This window comes from Coenobita brevimanus, chromosome 103 (assembly GCF_032717465.1).
Source record: "Coenobita brevimanus isolate Jiangsu-jjx chromosome 103, ASM3271746v2, whole genome shotgun sequence".
Classification (NCBI taxonomy): domain Eukaryota; kingdom Metazoa; phylum Arthropoda; class Malacostraca; order Decapoda; family Coenobitidae; genus Coenobita; species Coenobita brevimanus.
The window spans coordinates 10,953,293-10,979,534 of NC_137056.1; the positions used below are offsets into that span (position 1 = coordinate 10,953,293).

Genomic DNA, 26,242 nt, shown 5'->3' on the forward strand with positions numbered 1-26,242 from the left:
GAGTATGTCATTTCATTTTTTCCTCCTCATATATTACTGATACCAATTTCAGTGTCAGAACGATACAATCTGTCCAAGGTTCCACTATGTATATCTGTGTGTACAGCATTCAGCCTCTTTATTTGTAAACACATGTAAGTTAACCCCTTGAATCCAGTGGGGTTTTTTTTAATGATTATATTGAACTTAGGAAAGATTTCTTGTGTGAAGGAATTAATGAAGGGCATATTTAACCCATCTAGTTCAAAATGTAAATCCTAAGCTGAATAGTAATGTCAAAGGATAGCAAGATTACAATGTATAAGAGATCACTGGATTGAAGGGGTTAAGATCTGGGAAAGCTTGTGGCAGATATGGCCAAAGAACTGTCAGACAGAGACGGTGTTGGTATGAGCTTCACATGGCATCAGCATATCTTGATGTAAGTCCTTTTATCTAGTGACATAGAGTATTGTAAAATTTTATTCTTGCTACCTCCAGATGATGTTATTTAGAAGTAGCCACTGTAGTGGATGTATTAGTGAAAACTAACTCCACTAGTTCTAGAAGTCATTTCTAAGGTGAATTAAACAGAAATATAATAAAAAACTACTGAAGAGGTTAAGTATTACTGAGCTTCGTAGGGTATGTCTTATAATAGTGCTGGTATTAACTCCTTCAGCTTGAGGACATACTTTATATTTTGTTATATTTTTGTTAATGCCACATTAATTTACTCTGGCTAGGAGAGACTTCAACTGGGAGAGCAAAGATATATCTTTACTAAACCCTTTGCTGTTTTGTAGTGAAGGGTTAATTTTCAGTATACAAGTACCTGTAGGTGAACTGTGTTCAAATACATTCCCTTTAAATGCTCAGGTGTGGCAGACCAAAGCTACTTCAGAAGTATCTAGATACCTTGTATGAGTGCTTATCAGTAATAATTTAGGATAAATGAAATAGATGAGATTTGCATGTTTTGTGGTGGTAGTAGTGGGCAAGGGTGACTGTGATGGTATTGATGTAGTACTCTGCTGGTATAGTAAGTTCTCATTACAATTTTTAAAACAGTATTTTATGCTATTAAATCCATGATGAATTAGAGAAAAACTCCTTATTAAAGTTCTATGGGTAACTATAAAGCAGATTTGCTTGTTTCTTCGAGCTTAAAGTACCAGTGAATGGAAAGACCTGTGATATTTTGGAATGCAACTCGTAAGTAGGACTGCCTGTATCAGGTTAAAATAACTGTATTCTCACAACACAAACAGATTTACATTACTTCTCTAAAAGACTTCTTTGAGATTCTATACTTCTCTAAAAGACTTCTTTGAGATTCTAAAACAAGTATTCTTATATTTGGCTTCATGTTTATTTGGTCCAGCTCTCCACATTGAATACATCAGCAACAACAAGAACAAAGGGAAATGCTGATTTTGATAATTTATGAAATGTCCTGACAACAAGAAAATGTTCTTTTCATGCAGTTCTCTCAAGGAGAAAAGTTACCATAAACATAATTGAAACACTATGACACTTAAATGTATTACTTGTCTGTACAGAGCAGTACAGTAGAGTGTCTTCATCATCATCATCTAATCCTGTGTTGCCCCATGAGGAGCGTATGAGCCCCGGGCTAGGCAAGTTGGATGACATTTTAGTTGAAAGTGACCAGCCTCACTCATCCCTGAGTTTTTCCTTACCTTTGCTATATACACTGTTAACGTGTGTTGTCTCTGTTCATGCCTGAAGAGGATCCAGGTAAGATTGAAACCATTGTGTCTCCTAGTTAGATTACTCCAAATGTTGGTATAATTCTTCCATTTGAACAGTTTTCTGCACTGTGATATTACTGTAGAAAATGGATAGTTTCATGTTCCATAGCTAGTGGCATTACATTAGCAATAAGCCCCAACCACTCCTTGGATATAAACCTGCCCAGGCTCAGTCCGATTGGAGTGTCATAATTACCCATTAAACCATTAGTCGCCATAATCTGGTTATATGGTTACCACCCAGCGTAGTAACTGGTTTCATGGTATACAGGACACCATTTGGCTTGTCACTCAGTGTAGAATCACCCATAGACAGAAGGAAGAGGAAATAATAAAGGAAAGAAGGACAGAAGAGGAAGAAAGGAAAGACAGAAGAAAGTGAGGAAAGGGCAGTCACCTGAGACATCGAGTGAGTGGATGGTGATCACCCCCACCTACCCCCCCCTCCCCCCCAAAAAAAAAAATCTACAGGATCTTTTTTTTTTATAAAGAGGTACAAGGCTGTATCATGTATACCCATTAGTAGTTATTCTGTAGGTTATGCAAAATGACTATATTTCAAAGTTATAATTATATGTTTTTTTGTTATGGTATTATGTACCATACACTACAGCATGATCTAAAGAGCTGATGAACCATTATGTTGGTGACAACCCAGCAAAAGCAGATCATTCTGTCAAGTGTGTGTCATACACAGTAATTATTTAAAATTAATCATCATCATCATCTGGACCTCCCTTCCCACCCAAGGGCAGGGTGAGGAGTAGCAATGTCCAGACAGCACAAACTTGCCCAATCCAAATAGGCCACACTTCCATTCACTCATCATTCAAGCCCCTGGAATCCTGGCTCTACCGGATACACCAAAAACATTCACCACATTTCAGCGTCACACAGTCGTGTCCAGTTGAGTCAGTCCGGACACTGCCGTGCTCACAAGGGGTGCCAAAATCCCTGATCATCCACTTCTCGTCACAACATTCATCCAGCCAGCTCGATCTCTTGTCAGTTCCCTAGCCTCACCGACTTCCAAACCTCTCTTCCTTTAGCCTTCATCCACCATATCTCTCCACCTTCTCCTTGGCCTACCTCACCTCCTCCCTCCTTCAAATTCACTCAGGTATACCTTTTTCACCACTCTATTGTTATCCATTGTATAGTCTGTTTGTATTTGTTCAAAATAATAGCCTTGTACAACAATGATGTGAAAACAATCCTGAATATAGAGCTTCCAGACATTGTAGGTACTTGACAACCAAAACTTGACCTGGAATTACCCAAAACATATGAGTTCCTAATTGTGGCTGGGTTGTGCAAGAGTGGAATGATGTTAAGTCATCTGTCATAGATATAATTTCCCAGCAAAGTACTTTGCCCTTCCAGATTCTATGGTTGACCAGAGATACCAGTTATTATAGAACAGCTAAGTCAGTTTGAATATTTCATGATCATTTGGAATAAGATAAATTTATTGTTAAAAATTTTCATTTCTTTTAGTGGAATATTTGGCAAGTTTGGGAGCCATTAGTTACAAACTTCAGTGCTGTGTACATCCTGTTTGGAATTCTGGTAATTTTTACAGCAGTTATTTGAAAGTGATTAATGGTGCTGTATTTGTTAGAACTAAACTTGTGATATGCATTGCATGTTGACTTGTGAAAGAAAATATTCATGCATTGATTATGTAAGTAAATTTTTATATACAATTACAGTATGTAAAAAATAATGTAACAAATTAATAAAAAGGGAAGAAAAGCGTGTAAAATTATTTCCATTACAAGCAAATAGAATTATATTAGTCATCTTCATCATCATCATTAAATCCTGTGTTTCCCTATGGGAAGCGTAGGAGCCTGGGGCTAGGCAAGTGGGTCCTGACATTTTAGATGAGAGCGGCCAGCCTCACTCATCCCTGAGTAGCATTACACAACCATCCCTTGGATATAAACCTGCACAGGCTCAATCCGATTGGTGAGCCTTAATTACTCATTAAACAACCAGGTGCCATACTCTGGTTATGTGGTTGCCACCCATTGTAGTAAATGGTTTCCTGGTGTACAGGAAGCCATGTGGCTTGTCACTCAGTGTAGAGTCACCCATAGTTATTTATAAATTGTGTCAATAGCACTGTAGTGAACATATTTAAAGTTATAAACAAAACCTGTTTATGGGATGAAGTTATTAAAGTGTCAGAAGACAGTTCTCTTTCAGGTATGGCGTATACTGTAATAGGTAGAAAAAGTCAGCACTGTATGTAGGATAGAAAAATCTAAGAAATGTATTAACACTTTAAGTGAACTGGAAGTAAACTGAATGTATTATATTAAATAACAAGTAATGTGAAAATACAGTAAGTATGTACAGTACAATGATTCAAATGCCCATTAACTAATGAACTGTGGTAATGTGGCCAGTTTCATGACAGTTGCAAAATGACATCAAATGTACATCATCATCTTGGAAGTGGTATGATACACTTACCCATGAAATATTTTTTGTTTAACTGACCACAGTTGCAGAGTTATTGTGGTCAGAAATTTTTCATTTGGTGAGAAATCATAAACTGTATGAGCAGGATTAATTCCTGTCAAAACTTGAGTGAGTTGCTAGTACTGTACATGCAACATTTGACAATATATTTCATCATTGCCTCTCTTCCCTTAGCCACTGTCAGCCTTGCATTTGATTTTAGAATAAAGAACCAGCTTTTCCAAACAGGGTTAAGCCTCTCTCAGTTGATAAAGCTATGGTAAATGCATCAGCAAGTGCATGAATTTTGTTTATAGTAGCTGCTGTTCCTTTGTTTCTGGACTCAGCCTTGAAGGTTAGGATGAGAGATAATAGATAGCTTAATACTGTATCACATTGAAATTGTGTGAAGCAGCTTCTGTAAGAAACTTTGTGGTGTGTTTTTAAAAATCCTGGTCATATGAGTTAAGTTGCATTGCTTAACCCTTATCCGCTGGTTGACGTGTATGCACGACAGGATTCAGGACGCACAGGGCCGCCGGTTGCCTTGCTATACCGCACTCACCTTCCTGCCACTGTTTGAGTGCGGGACCGTTTTCTGCGATACCTACGGGGTAGGTAGGACCACAAGTACCCCACGGTTGTGCTGTTCAGTCTGTACTCGGCAGTGGTAGCGAGAGGAACCATGTCATCTTCCTCGACGTTGTCCGATTCCGTAACACCGCGTGAAAGGCCGATCGCCTCATCAACCCCTGCTAAAGTCATGCCCTTTGTACCAGGGAAAGGGCTTAGTGATAGTGCCATAGGACGTGCCCTAGACGAATCTGTGTCATCTCGAACACTGAGTGAGAGTACGTCATCGGAGGGCAAACAAAGCTACCACGTGGAGAGCGAGCTCTCTCGCCCTCCATCCCCTACTCGTTCTCTGACGCCAGAGAGGGCTCTCCAACTTCTACAGGAGGAAGGGAGAGCCTACGACAGCGATGATTTTGCTGATGAGGAGGCGGTAGATGACCCAGGATATTGGGAAAGTGGCCGTGGACCTGGCGGACATCTGTGGAAAAATCTCCGCAGAGCCATTTCCCCCACGCTCTCACCACCTGCTCGCTGATGTATCTTCCTCCACCGCTCCCCCACACCTCAGCCTACCACTTCAAGGGCAGAATCACCTCAACCAGGCCCTTCAGGAGTTGTATTGCCTAGACAGGAGTCACGTGGTGATACGCAGCGCCGAGCTTCTTCAAAGGAAAGTTTCGCGTCAGGTGAGTCATCACCCGCTTACTCCCCCACCTCCCCCTCTCTCTCTCCTCCCCTCCCCCCTGCCCATGGCCATGCACGAGTACTTGGAAAATGCAGTGCAACTGCCAGATGGCCTGCTTTACCACGTGTGGGTAGAGTAGATACATTTGTGTGGGAGGATGGTGCCGGCTTTGAGACGTCTGTGCCGGCATTTGATGAGGAGGGTGCAGGTGTGCAGGAGGATGCACTTCCCCCCAGGCCTAGGACTATTAGTAGTCCATTCAAGGCAATTTTCATGACTGCAATTATGCAGTACCTGGTGGATGAAATTAATTTTCACCATGCCATGTGCGTGCGTTGGCTGGACGTACCTGCTAGCGAGAGCACGCACATGCGTGAATGTATACCTGTAGAGGTGGGGGAGATGTTTGTGTGGCTTGCCCTGACCATGCTGATGGCGCACGTAAAAAAAACATGTGCTTCATGACTATTGGTCGGTGGATGAACTCGTTGGCACACCTGTCTTCGGAAAATACATGGCCCGTGATAGGTACCTGGCAATCCTGAGGTTCCTACATTTCAATCAAAATTACGGGCCTGCACCGAACGACAGGTTATGGAAAATAAGACCAATCCTGACAGTGCTGAAAGAGTCATTCTCCAGGGTTTTCCGTCCGTTCCAGAAAGTGTTTATTGACGAGTCGCTGGTGTTATTCAGGGGCAGGCTTGCATTTATTCAGTATGTGCCATCAAAGCATCACAGATTTGGCCTGAAATTCTTTGTGCTTTGTGACTGTAAAACTGGATATGTGCTGGATGTAATAGTTTACTCGACGACAGATGTTGATATACCTAGCGATGATCCTCATGGATTCTCTGCATCAGTAATGAAAGTGCTGATGGAAAGGTATTTCAACAGGCACCATATTTTGTACACTGATAATTATTACACAGCCCTGGCGTTGACAAAGTATTTGCTTGACCATGGTACTGGGTCCTGTGGAACTGTTAGAGCCAACAGAATGAATTTCCCAGTATTTCCGGCAAATACTGAGAAAGGAGCCCTTCTGACAAAGAAATGTGGGAACATTTTAGCCCTTCTCTGGCATGATAAGAGACGAGTTAACATGTCTACAGTTCATAAGGGTGTGCTGGAGGATACTATAACAGACTACAGGACCAGGGAACCCGTGGTAAAGCCAGATGCAGTCAACGATTACAGTATCAACATGCGCCTGGTTGATAAATCGGACATGCAAATTGGTGAGGTAGATTGCCTACGTAAGTCCTGCAGGTGGTACAAGAAGGCATTCTTACACCTTCTTGATATCGCCGTCCTGAACAGTTTCATACTGTTCAAGGAGCTGGTAAGGAAACCTCTCTCTTTACGAGAGTTTGAGAGAGAGAGCTTGCACGCGAACTCCTTGAGCAATATTCAACTGCTCAGGTGACAGGTGCTAGGCGGGGGACAGCGGCTCTAGCTGACAGGCTCAGCTGTGCTCATTATTTCCCTTGGCACAAGATTGTGGAGATAGGGAGAACAGCAGCAGGTCGTCTAGGAGAACAGCAGCAGGTCGTCTATCATACTGGCGCTGCCACGTCTGCCGCACAACCAAACGCCGTCCCCCAGCATGAAAAGAGACCTCGTACCAATGTGCAGAATGCAAGGCCCCCCTATGCCCTGCTTCTCAGAGTATCACTCCGAGCGTGAGTACTGAGCAGGTGTGTGGGGAAGTGTAAATAATGTACAATAATGCACAAGTTTGTGTATTTTCATAAATGAGTGAAAAGTGTGATAGTATGAGTGAAGTATAGTAAGCGCTAAGATGTAAGTCATTTATAATAAGTTCAACAAGTGCAAATAAGTTATTTATAGTAAGTGCAATACAGAAATTGATACTGTGTATTGGATATTGGTTTGAAAATTATTGGAAATACTTTGCTTTTGCTTACGTGTTACCTGAAAGAAAACCACTTGTGAGCTGGCCACAAAGAAAAATACCTGCTTGGCTATACCTAAATTATTTCACTCAGTACTCAGGGAGATTGTGCCAAATATGAGCATCAGTGTATCTGTAATGTGACGTACAAATAATGTTAGTTGTGTGAAACATTTCTGTGATTTTCACTATAACCCTGAATAGTACAAACAGTATGATTTACAGTACAAATAATTACCTCATACTCTACGATAATGCGTGAGAGCAACATTTACTTGTCAAAGTGTCATTACGCGTAATGGTGATGTACAGTGCAGTTCTGTCATAGTAAAGGAGAAATATGATTATTTACGGAAGAAGTGAGAACAGAAAAATGAGGTAAAGGAGAAATATTCCTTACGGAAAAAGTGAGTTCAGAAAAACGACGATATATTTCCTTTCCCACACACCTACAGGGCATAGAGGCATTATGGAGCGGGCGGTAAATCCGTGGGTGAGTCACATGAACCGGGTGAGGACTCATTCTCACGGCGGTGAGTAAGGAGCAGTGGAAAAAACGAGTGGAATTTTCCGCATTCCTTCCAAGGACGCACAGGCAGTGCGTGATAACATTATTCAGGTAAGCACTTTGAGAGTAAGAGTCTTGGAAAGGGGGGAATGACATTCTGCCATATGGTGGAAGGGATGAATGGGGCAAAAAAGGTTGAGAATCACAGTCTTAGGGAATATCTGAGACTTGGACTAATGGACCCAAGCCCAAAATGTCCGGGACTTGGGGTGACCAGGTAGTCCGGATGTTAGAGGGGTTACTGTATGCTAACAGTTTGGGAAGTCATTACTGTACTGTACTTCGGTAATGTAAAACCCAGTAGTAGAAGCTAATGCTGTTTAATATATATAAGTTATACAGTAAAACCTCGATTTAACATGCCTTGATAGAAATGATATCTGATTTAGCCTAACTGTCACTATGAAGCTACTGGATTTCCATTGGCTATAATGAACAATATCTGTTAAATGAGGCGCAGCGGGCTGCAATACATGTGTTTCATGAAGAAGTACAATTACAAGGATGTGAAATAAACTGCAAAAGGGCAAAATTATGGGTCAGGTTAGGGTATAATGGGTATAGTTTTCATTTTTAACACTAGAAAATGGTGTTGTAGTCATTTATTTTCAAACGTGTGCTTGAAATCCCACCTCCGGGGGGATATCGTATATAACAGATTTTCGGTTTTATCAGATCAGGCTTCCCCCCAGTTAGGGAGGATTTCTGTATATATTATTGAGGTAAAATCTTATATGGTAAGTTACCGTAATATATATATTTACTGCAGTAATTACTGTTTCATAGTTTTCTGTCTATCAGTCTATTGCCAGACATCTTTATCCCGTACGGGGTGGTCATAAACTAATGGCCTCCATGTCGCCCTGTCCTCTGCCATGTCACTTCCTTGCTCCCAGCTCTCACACTCCCTCTCACATATACCTCTCCACTCCATCCCTCCATCTCATCCATGGCCTTCCCCTTCCCCCCCCACCTCACCCATATACACTCTCCTTATTAGTGTCTTGCTGTCTGTCCTTTCCACATGGCCAAATCATCTCAGTGTGTTTCTCCTTATGCCTTTTATCATATCCACATCAGCACCACAATGCTCCTTCACTTCCTCATTTGTCAGTCTGTCTCTCCATGTGACTCCACATGCTGCTTTCAAATAACTCATTTCCATTGCTCTCACTCATGACTTCTATTCTTCCAACAAGGTCCAAGCCTCACTTCCATACATTAGAGCTGGTATTGCAATACTGTTATGCATTGACTTTTTTACTTCCATGCTCACTTCCCTGTTTCTTATCACTGCTTTCAGTGAACAAGTAACCTTTCTGACTTGTTGTACCCTTTCAAGATCTTCATCCTCCAAACTTCCATCCTTACTCATCACATTAGCCAAGTACTTAAATGCACTCATATTTTCCATTTCCTCATCATCCAGCCTCACTGTACGTTCAGTGACTTAATTCTCTCGAAGACAATATCTTTACTCTTCCCTGCATTCACCTTTAGATTCCATTTCTTACATACTCTACCAGATGCATTCATGGAGCCTTGCAATTTGCTTTTGTCATCACTTAACATTACAGTATCATCTGCAAACAACATTAGAGGAAGTTCCCAAATGCTGCCCTTTCTCATTAGGGCCGCTCCATCTTCTGCTGCCCCACCTTGTATCTCTTTTATTACCCCATCCATGTACAGATTGAACAACCATGGGGACATGACACATTTCTGTTTCAATCCAACATTCAGATAGAAAAATTCACTCGGTTTACTATTCACATGCACTGCAGCCTTAGCACCCTCATACATAATCTTCACGGCATTCAACTTCTCTTTTACTCCATATATTCTTAAGATTTTATATATTCCTTGTCTATCCACCCTGTCATATGCTGTTTCCAAATCCATTAAGGCCGCATACAACTTCTTTCCCTTCACTGAGAATGAATATCTGATCTACACAACCTCATTCCTGAGAATGAATATCTGATCTACACAACCTCATTCTTGAGAATGAATATCTGATCTACACAACCTCTTCCCCTCCTAAAACCTCCCAATTCTTCTCCAATTAATTCCTCAGTTATATCCCTAACTCTGTCAGTAAGTATCCTACCATATACTTTTCCTATTACACTCAGAAGACAATGCCCCTGTGATTACCCAACACTTCTTTTTCCCCTTTTCCTTTACACAGGGGGATAATTATACCTGACTTCCAATCCTCTGGGACTCTACCTTCCACCCAGGCCAGTCTGCACAGCTTCCATATCCATAGTACTACTATCTGTCCACCATGCTTCAGCATTTCACCACTATTCATCAATCCCTGGGGCTTTCCTATTTTGACATTCTTCATTGCTTGCACAACCTCCATCCTACTGATCTCTTCCTTCTCATCCCTCTCCTCCCAACCGTTCCCTAGCCTCTAATACTCGCATTACTTTCATTCTATATGTTTAACACTTCCATAAAGTGTTCTATCCATCTGCTCACTTTTTCCCCCTTCTCCACAAGCAGTCTATCATTTTTATCTGTCACTTCCTGACTAACATCTTTATCACCCTGTTTAACTCTCTTTACCTTGTTCCAGAATATTTTCTTATATTCCCTCCACTTTACACTCTGATTCCTTCCAAATTCCTCATCCAATGTCTTCTAACTCTCTCGTACTACTCTTTTCACCTCTCTCTTCCTCTTTTCATGTAACTCATTGTTCTGTCTCTAAACTTCCTCCGTGCCTCTGCGTCCCATCCATTCACTGTATGCTTTCTTCTTTTGTGCCACAGCTTGTTTCACCTCTTCATTCCCCCATGCTGTTCCTTGCACCCGCTTTCATCTTCTCTTCACGCCACACACCACCTCACATGCTGCACCGATTTCTTCTGTGAACATCTTGCACACACCTTCCACCTCCTCCGTCTGCTTCAGATTGTATTTACCCAATCGCTCCTCCACTTCTTCCTTGTATTCAGCCTTTTCTCCTTCCTCTTGCAACCTTTCCTCCTTCCTTGTATCGACTGCTTCCTCTTGTCATATTCATGCAATTCCTTGTTTTCTAAAGGTAATTTTCACAAACCCAGAACAATCACCAGTCCAGGTTCCCAGTTCCACACATTTGGTGGATAATCTGTGTTAGTTGTACCATAATTTTATACAATATACCAGGTATGTTATCAATTTGTTCGTAGGGCAACAGTCCAGATGACATGCAGCCAGTGCTGCTGTTGGACAACACACCAGCCCACCCATCCTCCATCAAACTCTGCAGGAAGGATAGGTGAATCTGTGCTTGTTCCTGCCAGTCAGCACCACTGCCTTTATCCAGCCCATGGACCAGGAAGTTATAGATAATGCCAAGTAGGGAGGGAGGATGTGGGAATTATTTTTTCTTGCCTATCCCAAGAGATGTTACACCCATCTCATGGTAAAGCAGTGGGGAGTATGGATCATTTAAAGGTTGGGGTAGGGGAGCAGGAAGAAACTGAAAGTGAGATGGAGATCTTGGTTGGAGAGAGAGAGAGAGAAATATGAATGACAGGGGTGTGAGTCACTGCAAACTGGCCACAGAAGTTAGGATGATGCATTTTGACCTATAATTTTTTTCACTTTATCCCCACCCTGGTGGAGGGAATTGATAAGCAGGTTTTCATATTGAATGATGCCCTGTTGTCCAGTGTTAAGGTAGTAGCTTGAAGCAGTGTTAGATTATATGAAAGGCATTTTATGATGCCATTTATACTCTTGCAGTTTAGTAAAGATTCGAACCACTAATAACAGGCCTTATTTCGGTGTGAGACTCTGGCAATGAATTCCTGTCAGTCGACAGTAAGGGTAAAGATTTGGCAGAAACATTCATAAGTGTACAAGGATGAGCCACAGTGACTGAAAGTAAGCTCAGTTATTGTCATGTCTGAAAGAATGCTGCTAATTAGTTGTCACTCAGTGTGGACTCAAAATGGAGTTGATTCATTTGTTCATGCATACCTGTTAAATACAGTACATAGTTAGTTATAGGTGTTGTTACTGTAGTGTTCATATGGTTATATTTTTTAGGTAAGAATGTGAAATGCTTATTAGCTGTCATTCAGTGTGGCCTCAAAATGGAGTTGACTCGTGTGTTCACACAAATCTGTTATACAGTTAATTATAGGTGTTGTTACTGCACTGTTCATATGGTTACATTTTTGAGATAGGAATGTGGAATCTAATTTGAGTAAAGGGACATGTGCATGATTCTCTGGTATATTGGCTAGTCATCTCAAGGGTTGGTTGTTGAAGATGCTGTATGTAAATACTGTACAGTAATGTACAGTATGTAGGTTTCGTTCCTAACATGGAGCGTTCGGCGCGAAACCGCGTAAGTTTTAACTATTCCTTATTTTGCTCCCTAGATCTCCTAAATGTGGTCTTTTGCTGTTATCTGCCATTGGTAATCAATATGAAGCACTTTAAGTGGTTAGAAGGTTTATTTAATGTTATAACTTACAAATATAGTACTGCACAGCAAAACATTGACATACAAATACGTAAACACAAGGCAACATTCCGATGCCGAAACCAGTCGGCGTCGGAATGTTGCCTTGTGTTTACGTATTTGTATGTCAAAGTTTTGGTGTGCAGTACTGTATTTGTAAGTTATAACTTTAAATAAACATTCTAACCACTTAAAATGCTTCATATGGATTACCAATGGCAGATAACAGCAAAATACCAGGTTTAGGGAGTCTAGGGAGCAAAATGGTTTCTGGACTATTCGCTGTCAAGCCAGTTTGCAGTCACAACAATAACAAGACAACATAGACTTTGATGGATCCCCCTGAAATATAGTTATTAAAGTATTGATTAATTAATAATAAGTATATTTATAAAAGTATTGATGAATTAATATATTTATAGAATGACGGGGAATCATACAGGGTGTGAATTGTCCTGATGGGGAATCGTTCATGTTTTGACGGGGAATTGACATGATGGCGAATTGTCTTGGAACCCACTGATCGTGTGTAATCTATAACTGGTTACAAGGCTTTATTTAATGCTTTAACTTTCTTTAAATGCTTTAACTTACAAGTGCATACCAGAATAGTAAATATTTAACTTACATATACAGTACTGTGGAAAAGCAGTACAGCAAATATTTAACAAACAAATAAAAAAGGTAATATTCTGATGCCTATCAGAAAACTGGTTATAAGACTTTATTTCTTGCTTGAACGTTATTTAATGATACTTTAACTTGCACATAAACTTACCAGAACAGTACTGTAAATATTTAACTTACAAATACAACACTGAGGAAAAGCAGTACAGCAAATCACATCACGTGATTAAAACAAACCGTGCGTGCTGAGCTGACGTTCGAGGATTTGGCCTATCAAAGGCCTCTCTTGCGTAAATATATTGTTTTCGTAAGGGTTCTTTAATCTTACGTTATCTTATACATATCCCAGCATTAACCGTGTATAATTGCTAGCGCGTTCCGTGAGAACGTGTTCCGTGCGAGTTACCTGTACAGTAATGTACAGTATGTAGGTAGTAGGTATCCTTCACTGTGATGATACATTTTTTTCATTTTCATTCCTTCTTCTGCCAAACAGTTTCAGAAAACTTAGGATAGAATGAAAGTTATATCTGACCTCTCTTGCTCAGAAGTTTCTCTTAAACTAAATATACTGTAATTGTATGGGGTTGGCAAAAATAAAAATATAAAATGTCATCACACTGAATGGGCTAGCTGGAACATATTACAGTATTCATGTTTTTACCATCATCCACTCACTTAATGTAGTGCTGCCTACTTCTTCCTTAGCCTTTATCATTCTTTTTCTGTGCCTGCCCTCCTCTCTTCCTATTTCTCCCATCTTTCCTGTCACTTCTTATTGCTTGTCTTTCCTTTACAGGTGGCTTTACATTGAGTGACAAGCCAAATGGTTTCCTGTAAGCCAAGAAACCATTTACAATGCTGGGTGGTAACCATATAACCAAACCATACGTGCTCCCTACATGTCAACGAATGGGTTGGTGGAGGGTTAATGCCCCTCTCCGTAAAACAACTAACTCAAAGTCAAATGGCCACCCCGTACGGGATTATGGTGTCTGGCAATAGATAGATAGATAGATGTTTTTGCATGAGTTTGTAAATACTGTATTCTGCCTCTCATGTCCATTTACCCTTCACTGGGAGGTGGTGGCTAAGGTGGTAGAGGGGTGGCTTGCAGTCTTAATGGATCCTGGCTCAGATCCTGGCTGGGGCAGGGGACAGTTTAAGGATTTGAATTAAGACTCCACAGATGTACTGTAAGACCCACTAACATGTCACAAAAATACCTCTGCTAATACCAATACACCAGTCCTGAATGAGGCAGTCCTAGCATGTATTCAATATGGATAGTGGGTATTAGTGCCAGGTGGTGTCTTGTGGAGGTGTATATTGTATGTAGGAGGGCTGCTAGGCCTCAGGGAACAGGCTGTGAAGCCTATGCCCAGAGATGATCACACACACACACACACACACACACACACACACACACACACACGACCTCAGTTGGTCCACAAAGTATTCATTACTATTAAGACTATTGGAGTTCCAAATAATCAGACACAACCACATATGCCACCCTCTGTGGTATATTTGTGCATTTCCAAATAGTTTTATTAATTTTAGATAGGCTTATTAAACTGAAAGGGTTAAACGCTGTATAGTCATCATTAACTCATTTTGTGCTGCAGTGCTATCTTAAACTAAATAAAGTTGTGTGGTAGCAACAAGTACACACTGTACAGAGATGTCTTGGGTCTAAAGGGGTTAAGCAATGAATGCTTTTTGACACATTGAATGGCAGGCAGTGGGTGTAAGAGGCAGTAAACAAATAAATAAATGTACCGAAAAATAAGAACAGACAGCTCACATATCTCTGTCCATCTATCAGTCTATTTATTGGCAGATGCCTTAATCCCGAAAGGGGTGGCCACAAACAAATTTCCTCCATGTTGCCCTGTCCCCTGCCATTTCACTGCCCTGCTTCCATCTCACACACCCCTCTCTCATATACCTCTCCACTCCATTCCTTCATCTCATCCTTGGCCTTCCCCTCCCTCTCCTCCCCTTCCACATTACTCACATACACTCTCCTCGTCAGTATCTTGCTCTCCATCCTCGCCACGTGGCCAAACCACCTCAGCGTGTTTCTCCTAATGCTTCCTATCACATCCACATCACAACACTCCTTCACTTCCTCATTTGTCAGTCTGTCTCACCATGTGACACCACATGCTTCTTTCAAATAACTCATATCCACTGCTCTCACTCTTGACTTGTGTCCCTCCAGCAAGGTCCAAGCTTCATTTCCATACATTAGAGTTGGTATCATAATACAGGTATACAGTACCTTGATATACGATACCCCTAGATGTGATACCCCAGCTTAACGATGGGGGTAGAAAGACCACCGTACCCCGCCCCACAATGGCCAAACTGCGGTTTAATGTTGAGTTTTGGTATTTTTTTTACTGACTGATTATATTTTAGACTAAAATTGTGTGTTTAGGTTGATTTATAAACTGTTTTTAGACTTTGATTAATGTGTTTTAGCCATAGGTGGGGTGAGCATTGTCATTTTGGGGTACAGCTTGATTTTTTCCAGACTTATATTTGGTGATTTTCAGATTTTACTTGCTGGTTTTAGTGAGTTACTTACATGTGTTAGGCTTAGGTTAGCCTCCTTTACAGCTGTTAGGCCATTTAGATTGACGTTAAACTTGTTTTTGGGCTCATTTGGGTGGGTTTTGGACTTGGTTGAGGGGGAAATGCAAGGCTGAAAAATGCATCTCATACTTTGCATGCTAAACTACCCAGATATGCAATACCCTGCCTAACAATGGGTTTTTACCTAACCAATTACATCATTAAACTGGGGTATTACTTGACTGTCATGCAGTAACTTTTTCACTTCTATGCTCACTTCCCTGTTTCATATTACTGCTTTCAAAGAACCAGCAAACTTTCTTCCTTGCTGTACCCTTTCAAGCACTTTACCATCTAAACTTCCAACCTTACTCATCACACTACCCAAGTACAGTAGTCCCTCACTGATCTGGACATAATTGAGCCAAAGGCATGTCCGGGTAGTGGCAACATCCAGTAATGAACACTATTCTCCTATCTTACCCAGACCCTACCTATACCCACCTCCAGCCTATACCTAATCTACTAGTGCAGTACCTGTGCTTAATTTGGCAGTGTTTTCTGGTCATTCAGGCATATTTAGACATCAAAACACACAAAGGAATGTCGAAAGTAATGCTAAACACAGAAAACCATGTAGAAAAAACACTGAAAACCTAAAAACACCCTACCTAAACACTATTGAATATACAGTACCTCTCCTTATTTTGGCAGTGTTTTCTGGTCAGTCTGCCATATTATAACCTCAAAACATACATAGGATTATCCAAAATAATTTTCAACACCAAGAAAACCATGCAAAAAAACACTGGAAACCAAAAAACACCCTACCTATACACCACAGTATTTGCAGTACCCCTCCTAATTTTAGCACTGTTTTCAGGTCAATCTGCCATATTTAGACATCAAAACACATACAGGAATATCCAGAGTAATGTTAAACAAGAAAACCATGAAAAAAAAACACTGAAACCAAAAAAACACCCGATCTATGCACGACTATAAGCACAGTACCTCTCCTAATTTTGGCGCTGTTTTCAGGTCAATCTGCCATATTTAGACATCAAAACACACATAGGAATATCCAAAGTAATGCTAAACACCAAGAAAACCATAAAAAGAAAATACTGAAAACCAAAAAACACCCGACCTATACATGACTGTATGTACAGTACCCCTTCTAATTTGGGTACTGTTTTCAGGTCAATCTGCCATATTTGGACATTAAAACATATATAGGAATATCAAGAGTAATGCTAAACACCAAGAAAAAAAAAACACACACACACACACAAACCAAAAAAACGCCCGACCTATGCACGACTGTACGCACAGTACCTCTCCTAATTTTGGCACTGTTTTCAGGTCAATCTGCCATGTTTAGACATCAAAACACACATAGGAATATCCAAAGTAATGCTAAATACCAAGAAAACCATGGAAAAAAGCAAATTGAAGACCAAGAAACTGCCGACCTATACACTGTTGAATGCACAGTACCCCTCCTAATTTTGGCAATTTTTGGGTCATTCTGCCATATTGAGACATCAAAACACACAGAGAATTATCCATATTAATGCTAAAAATCAAGAAAATAATGCATAAAGAACAAAAATTAACAAAAAAACTGAAGACGGTTTGAAAATCAGTTATCTGTGATGAGTGATTGCTCCCAAGACTCAAAAAATATTCCACAGTCAAATGTGCCACCATGGTTATATTGGTATAAATGGTATACCGTCATCTTCGATGGTGTTTATACTTTAAGATAAGCTAATATAAACACATAAAACTGACAAGTAATAGTACAGAAATGCAGCAATACTAAAAGTTCAGGACTAAAACTTACCTTCATATAACTTTCCACCATCCTAGTGCAAAATTTTTCCAGCACCTTCCGAGAGTTAAGCATATGTCTAGATGCAGAATTTCATGAGCTTTCTCGTGGTCACTTTGAAATTTCGGTATGACCAATTGTAGTCGAATAAATCGCAAAAAAACTTTGGAAACTCACAAGTCATTGTTATCGCCATGGAGGAGGGTAGGGACTGAGGGAGTAAGGGGGGAGCCGGGAGGGTATGGAGGAGGGACGGGAGGGGGGGAGAAGCAAGGCTGTGGGCAGGATTCACCCCCTTCTTTCAACGGGCAGACGGGCGCTTTTACCATACATTTACTCGTGGCTTGCAGTCAGATGCTGAGTGGGGATGCGGAAACACAGCTCACCGTGATCGAGGGACTTTTGACGTTCGGTAGAGAGGCAGACGGCCACTGTCGTCAAATGTGTACTCGTGGCTTGTTGCCTGTGTTCGATGATGGTGGTAGTTGGGAAATACTTAGCTCAGTGGCCGTGCAATATTGAATATTTGTTGGGGATGCATATGGATGTTTTGACTCCGCTTACGGGTTACAATTGTATTACCCAAGTACTGGAGGTTCATTGGGAGTGATAGGATGAACGTGCGACTTTGACCATTCAGTACAGGGGCAGATGGACATTTTAGCTCTGGTTGTGGGTTATGGACTACTTCCTGCTCACGGTTCGAGCCCAGCGGCCACGATACTGAATGTTTGAACATGTCGGGTGGCCGACTGAAGTTCTCAGGGACTTTTATGTCCGGATAATAGCAAGTAAATTCAGATAATGGTTTAATAGAACCTAGGTCTAGCATCCGAATAATGAACACGTCCGGATACTGAGTGTCCGAATAAATGAGGGAATACTGTACATAAACGCACTCACATTTTCCATTTCCTCCTCATCCAACCTCGCTGTACATTCACTGACTTAATTTTTCTCGAAGTCCATAACTTTACTGTTCCCTACATTCACCTTTAGATTCCATTTCTTACACACTCGCCCTCTCTTATTAGGGCTACTTCAATATCCACTGCCCTGCCTTGTATCTCTTTTAATACCCCATCCATATACAGATTGAACAACCATGGAGACATGAATCATCCCTGTTTCAATCCAACCTTCAGATAATAAAAGCACTCAGCTCACTGTCCACGTGCACTGCAGCCGTAGCACCTGCATACCTACTCTTCATGGCATTCAAAAACTTCCCATTTACTCCATACATTCTTAATACTGTACTTTCTACAATCCTTGTCTATCCACCCTGTCATATGCTTTCTCCAAATCCATGAAGGTCACATACAGCTTCTTTCCCGTCTCTAGAAACTTTTCCCCTAAAGACCTAAGAACAAATATCTGATCTATAAAACCTCTTCCCTTCCTAAAACCTCCCTGTTCTTCTCCAACTAATTCCTCTGTTACTTCCCTAACTCTGTCAATAAGTATCCTACCATATACTTTTCCTATTACACTAAGAAGACAAATGCCCCTTTGATCACCACACACTTCTTTTTCCCCCTTTTCCTTTGTACATGGGAATAATTATACTGTATTTCCAATCTTCTGGGACTTTACCTTCTTCCCAGGCCAATCCACACATCTTCCACATCCATTCTATTGCTCTCTCCCCCCCATGCTTTGGCATTTCACCACACGCTCCATCAATTCCTGGGGCATTACCTGTTTTGACTCTCTTCATTGTTTCCACAGCTTCCCTTCTGCTGATTTCTTCCTCTCTTCTCACATCCCTCCTTCTCCAAGCTGTTCCCCAGCCACTAATACTTGCATTACTTTCATTCTATATGTTTAACAGTTCCTTAAAGTGTTCTCTCCATCTTCTCACTTTTTCTCCCTTCTCCACTAGTAATCTACCATTTTTATCATTCACTCCCTGACTGACTTCTTTAACACCCTGTCTAACTCTCTTTACTTCTTTCCAGAAAATTTTCTTATATTCCCTCCACTTTACATTCAAATTCCTTCCAAATTCCTCATCCACTCTCTTCTGACTCTCTCTTACTAATCTTTTCACCTCTCTCTTCCTCTCTACATATAACTCTGTCTTCTGTCTCTCAACTTCTTCCACACCCCTGTTTCTCATTCACTCTCTGTATGCTTTCTTCTCTTGTACACCCACCACAAATTGACTTAGGACCTACACACAGAATTGCAATGGGAGAGTTGTCTGTCTTTGCTTTGTGTTTCCACCCCTACCAAGTCAATTCTGGGGGCAAGAAGTAACTGGCAATTCCTCTGGTGTTGGCGGGAGTGGTGAAACACTCAGCACATCAGTGCTTGCCTAGAGGCGAGAGTGGGAGTATGTGTTCATGTCGCTCCGAGCTTGCACCTCCCTCTTTTTTTGTATGCATTACTGTGTACCCTGTTATTTTCCTAGTCGAGTTGTCATGCCTGGAAAATACTGCTCAAGGGATGAGAGAGTCTGTATGATTGCATGGAGGCAGGATAATGTCCCTATCAACATGATTTGTGATATGTCCCTATCAACATGATTTGTGAACGTATTGGATGCGCAAAGTCGACTGTCATGAAGATTCTTGCTGCAGCATGTGGCCTGCCACCTGATGTCGTATCAGAGCACAAGCATGGTGGTGGAAAGAAAAGGATGACTTCCAGAGGTACAGATACGCTTCTGAAGAGGGAAGTAATCAAGAATCCTCGACTGACAGCAGCAGAATTGAAGAGAAAGCATCCCCAGCTGTTACAAGATGTCTCAGTTTGAAGTATCCAACACCACATGCAGAAGGAGCTGGGTTTGCCAAGCTGCACCGCAGCCAAGAACCCGCTTCTCACTGACCGCATGAAGAAGCAGCGCATTCAGTTTGCCAAGAAGTATGCACACTGGACATTGGATGAGTGGGGAAAAGTTATGTTTTCCGATGAAGGCACATTTCAAGTGTTCCAGGTGCATTCTGCCAAGGTTCGTTGCCCTGCTTCCTGTAGTCGATATGACCCTGCTTACACAGTGCCTACTGTTAAGCACCCACAATCAGTAATGGTATGGTTGTGTTTCTCAGATGAAATGGGAAGGAGAGGCCTCTACTTTCTTCCTAAGAACTTGATGATAAATGGTGGCTGGTACCTTCAAGTTCTGGAAGATCATTTGTTAAACTTTTTGGCTATTCATGGGTGCAACTTTTTCATGCACGATTCAGCTCCATGTCACAAGTCAAGAAAGGTGACAAAATGGCTTCAGGATAATCAGATTGAGTCCTTAACTGGCCTGGCAACAGTCCGGATCTAAATCTGGTAGAAAACTGCTGGACAAAGATGAAGAAAATCATGGCAGAGAAGAAGACACCCAATCTGGACAACCTCAAGACTGAACTGACAAATGTTTGGTGCAAAGAAGTGTCCTTAGATTACTTTAGAGATCTAGGTGATTCCATGCCAAAACACATTCAACTGGTCCTGAAAAACAAGGGAAACATGATTTCATATTAATGAATGGCATTTCATGAACAAACATCGTGATACACTATGATTTCTGTGTTTTTTAATACCTTGCAGGGGGAGGTCCTAAGTCAATTTGTGGTAGCTGGATTACAGCCTGTCTCACCTCTTCATTCCACCATGCTGTTCCTTGCACCCCATTTTGTCTTCCCTTCACCCCACACACCACCTCGCATTCTGCACAGATTTCTTCTGTGAATTTCTCGCACACACTCCTTCCATGTCCCCCATCTGCTCTGTATCATAATTACCCAATTGCTCCTCCACTTCTCTCTTATATTCTGCCTTTTATCCATCCTCTTGTAACCTTTCAACCCTCATTGTAAGAACTACATCCTCCTGTCCTTCCCTTCTTGTATCTTCCACTTCATTTCAACCTTGACTTAAACCACCACCGAGTGGTGGTCTGAATGTCCATTCCGCCAAAACCTCTATATGCTCTTGCATGCATTCCACACCTTCTCATTCTATCATCCACACACACATAATCAATGATTGCATTCTGTTCATTTAGTTCACCACCCACCCTTCTCATCACTCGCCACATAAACCTGTGGATCATTTTGTGTCTGAAGAGCGTATTGGCTATAACCAACCCCCTCCTGGCACAAATATCCACTAGAGCACTGCCATTCTGATCCACTTCTGCAGGTACTCCCCATTCACCGACTACTCCATCAATCTTCACATTTCCAACTTTTCCATTCATATCTCCTGTTACAAACACTCTCTCATTCCATTCAAACTTTTCCCTGCACGCTTCCACATTTGTCAAGAACTCATCTTTTACTCTGCTTGCACGATTTTGCATTGGCGCATACACACACAATCGCCCATATTTGTAGTCCCATTTTCAATTTTACCCACACAATTCTTGAACCAACTGATCCCTACTCTCTTATATTCTTCTTCCATTTCTTGCTCACAACAATACAGATTTCTTCATTTGCCCTCTCTTTCTCACCCACTCCCATGCATATACCCCATCCATACTCCCATTCTCTCACACTGTCACCTCTCCATTTAGTTTCAGTTAATCCACATACATCCACTTTTGCATCCTCAAGTACCAGGACAATCTCTGTTTCACCTCATCATTTGCACCCCTTACATTCCATGTCGCAATCCATACCATGTCCTGTGTTCGCTGCTTAGTTGTCACCTGTTGGTCAGTCCTTGTCCGAGGCTTCTTGTTCGTATTTTTAGTTAGTTGTTTTCCAGGGAGGGGCACTAACCCTCTGCCAACCCACGTAGGGTACACGTGTTGGTTACTTATAAGGTGACCACCCAGTGTTGTAAATGATTTCCTGGTTTACAGATTATTTGCCTTGCCACTCAGTGTAGAGCTACCCTTAGGACAGAGTACCACAACACCTCAAATAGTGGAGTGAAGATAAAACAACAGTACAGTAAGCCCTGTGATACTACTGTGAGTACAGACAGTCAGTATTATAAGTACAATAGGTACGCACAGTACATGAGTTTATGGGCGGTAGAGGAGGTCGCTTACTAGGAATTCGCATACTGTGAATACATAAACTTATGGGAAAAATTACCTATGGCTGGCACCCCCCTTCATCGGTAACCTTTGAGACTCCTTTCAGACTTAAGTATTGTACTGTACAGGAAAACTATCTAAGACATGTTACCTAAGATAAAGTAAACCAACAAGATTATGGCTTTACCAAATCAACATGGATATGGCTTAACTAAACCAACAAGAATATGGGTGCTAACCTTAACCCAAGAGGACAACAGACTTGATGGACGTAAGAAGGGGATCCGAGGCAGGGTGAAGCACCTAGCATGCACCTCCTGCACCACCCACCACACCACCCGACACAGCACCTTCCTCACCACTCTCGCCACCAGCACTTTCAACACTTTCACTAGCTAATGCACTCATTTCATTCATAAACCCCTCAAAGTCTATTTCTGACACCTCAGACATTGCATCATCCTCTTGATCCTCCCCAGGAAATGGCTCTTCTGATGTTGAAGGGAGTGATTCCTCACTCTCTTGAGGCCACAGGTAATGGGTGATGAGGGTTTGCTTCTTTCTGTTTACCTCCTGGTTATGCCTGTCTGTGTAGTAATGGAAGGTTCTGTCCAATGAAGTCATTACTTCCTCCACTTGTAACTGACAGTGTTCGATGTCCTTGAATTCTTCCATAAATTTATCTGGGGCACACAGTACCCGTCTGATCTCCATCGTCGACAAGTCTCCACTCTCCATCACTGTTGGTGCTGGCTGTTCTGCTGCGGTCTCCTGCTGTCAGCCCCAGATTGGGCCACTCTTCGCTGCTGTCTCTCCTGTTACGAGTTCAGTTCGCGTACTATTAACCCCTAAACCGCGGGGTTGTTTTTGCCTGACTTGCGTGTCTTGCAGGCATGTTCACACTCCAACAGACTCTCCAAAAATATTTGCCAAAAATCATTTATTAGTCCTAGAATATTATAATTATATATGCATATGGCACATACTTTCAGCTTTCTCCTGGGATGTTTGTTGAGCCTTTGTCGAGTACCGTAGGACTTGTGGAGACCTCTGAAGTTGGGTAACAAAGTCTCCACTTTACACTTCCCGACAACCCGTAATATGATTACCACAGCCTGATATTATCACTAGAAACACTATTCTATGATTCTCGAATAGTTTGGAATCCATACTCCAAAAAAAAAACCCACTGTGAAAGCAATGAAAATTACGAGGTCGTATGACCTTCCCACTTGACATCGTTCGCCACTGGTGTTCTGTCATTTATTATTCGTAAAAATACTCACAGTTTATATTTCTATTACTATACAACACTTACATATATCTACAGTCTTTATCCATAAGTTTCCTTAAGTAATAGTAGTTTATTGTCACTGTAGGCATTCAATTTTTCTTTCACTAAAATACGTAGCATTCACTTTCTCATCTTCTATACTAATGTTGAGAGTGAATCTGTCACTTTCATTTTCACTTTCATAACTCATAGTATTCATACATGCTAGAGTGAAACTTTCACTTTAATTACTCCAAGTATTTATACTCGTATTCTTATACAGTATTACTACTCATTTACATTTCTATTTACATTCTCTATTTTATTTACATTGTTTACATTTACATTTTATTTACACTGTTATGCAGTCACTTGCAGTAACTTATAAAACTATTTTCCACTGTTCACTTATATTTACATTCATTCCTTTCACTTGCTGTTTACACATTATTTACATTTCCACTTGCATTGTTTTACTCACCAGATAGATCGTAGCCACTGTCTATCATTTTCATTGACAAATTAGCCTCACATTCCACAGCAGTCACTTAGCCCTTCACCTCTTTCCACACGAAGTTTAGTAGGGGGTAGAGTCACAGGGCCCTTTGCATGGGGCTAAAAAGCAGCAGAATTGGGGAGGCGCGAATCCGACGTGGTTTCACCTTGAAAGACGACAGTAAATTGAATACAGTGTGGAGGCCTGCCTAGGGGAAGTGCAATGCTGCCAATGTCAGCGGGGTGAAAGCTGCTAATATATACGCTATGAAATGATTGGCAGGAAATCTAGACAATACATAATAAATTAGGTAGTTCCAGGTGAATGTAAATATCACTTAGGCTTTTCACTTCCTTTCTTATATATATTTTTATTACGAGAATAGATTATAGGGCATATTTCAAGGGGAAATAAACAGCGAAAATTAGCTAATGAGTGCACATGAGGTGTTGTCCGGTGATAATTAGCCAATTCCAGGTGTATGGCACTATCACTTACCTTATTTCTTTCTTGTATATATTATTTGGTATAAGAATAGGGCATAGGGCTTATTTCAATGGATGAAATCAGTGGAAAATTCCAGGGAAGATTTACTTAGCGTAGCACGGCCGGGCAGGCGAGAGGAGAGGGTAATGGAGGAGAGGTAGGGAGGGGAGTCAAGAACGGGGAGAAATGGCTAAATTGTCAACAATGGATGGGACTAGAGATGAGATTAGGAGTGCTGACTAGTGTTGGACATTGGCAGTACTGAAAGATGATACAAGCCACCACTTGAAAGCCCGGGTGAATTCAAAATAACACAGAATCACAAAAGTGACGCCCCGCGGTATGATCCCTTGCTCCCAAGCATCACGAAAGTGACGCCCCGCGGTTAAGGGGTTAAAAAATACACTAAAATTTGATAAAAAATAGGTCCTCGCGTACAATGAGATTCGTGTACTGTGAGCTCGCATACTGTGTGTACCTACTGTAATCTTTTTTGACATTCATTTCAGCTAAGTCCTTAGTAAATGGAAAAAAACTGCATTTTAACCCCCCCCACACTGATGACATAATTTATTTTAATCTTGTTATCCACCAGAGTAGGGTAAAACCTAGGGGAAGTAACTGTGGTAACCTGGATGACAGAGTTGCCTTGCATCGCAGGTTATTGGGTGAATAACTCACCACAGGCTCAAAGGCCAATGTTATGGAGATGAGCACGGTGGCTAAATGCCTCATGGGGTCTGCCCCTACCATTACCTTTACCTACCTTTATCCACCAGATGACTGTTCTCAGCTTAGGATGGACCTCTTATTGTAAGAGTTAATGAAGGCTGTATTTAACCCCTCCCAGCACAAAGAAAATTCTCCTCACCTGATTAAAATTGTGTAGAGGGTGAAAAAAAAAAGAAAAAAAAAGAAAAAGCACTGGACTGTAGGGGTTAAAGTTTCATTGTTATTTATGAAACTGATTTGCTGCAGTATTTGTATGTAGGTGGTTGTGACCATCGTCCATTCACTTGATGTAATGTTGCCTGCCTCTTCCTTCACTTTTATTATTCTTTTTCTGTGTCTGCCTTCTCTCTGCTTATTTCTCCCATCTTTCCTGTCACTTTTTATTGCCCTTCTTTCCTTTTCAGGTGGCTGTACACTGAGTGACAAGCTTAATGGTTTCCTATAAACCAGGAAACCATTTACAACACTGGGTGGTAACCATGTAACCAACCCATATGTGTTCCCTACGTATCAGCAAGTGGGTTGGTGGAGGGTTATTGCCCCTCCCCATATAACAACTAACTGAAAGACAAATGACCACCCCTTATGAGATTATGGTGTCTGGCTACAGATAGGTTGATAGATTTGTATGTAAAAAGTACTAATATTGTAGTACTCCTTTTGTACTAATGTTGTAGTACTCCTTTTATGTCTGTTGAGGCCTACCTGTATTGTTATATTGCTGTTCAGGACATCAGTGTTGCCTCTTTCATTATTGTCACTCAGGCCCTTTAACTC

General features: G+C 41.2%; 1 protein-coding gene across 1 annotated transcript in view; it reads left to right on the forward strand.

Annotated features, from left to right (window-relative positions):
• The window catches only part of LOC145415599 (glycosylated lysosomal membrane protein A-like), a 177,466-nt gene extending 151,499 nt beyond the window's left edge, over positions 1-25,967 (forward strand). The window contains exon 8 of the mRNA XM_080284823.1: positions 25,870-25,967. The gene's annotated coding sequence lies outside the window, so the exon portion shown is untranslated. The remainder of the gene's footprint in view (positions 1-25,869) is intronic.
• The last annotated feature ends 275 nt before the right edge of the window (positions 25,968-26,242 follow it).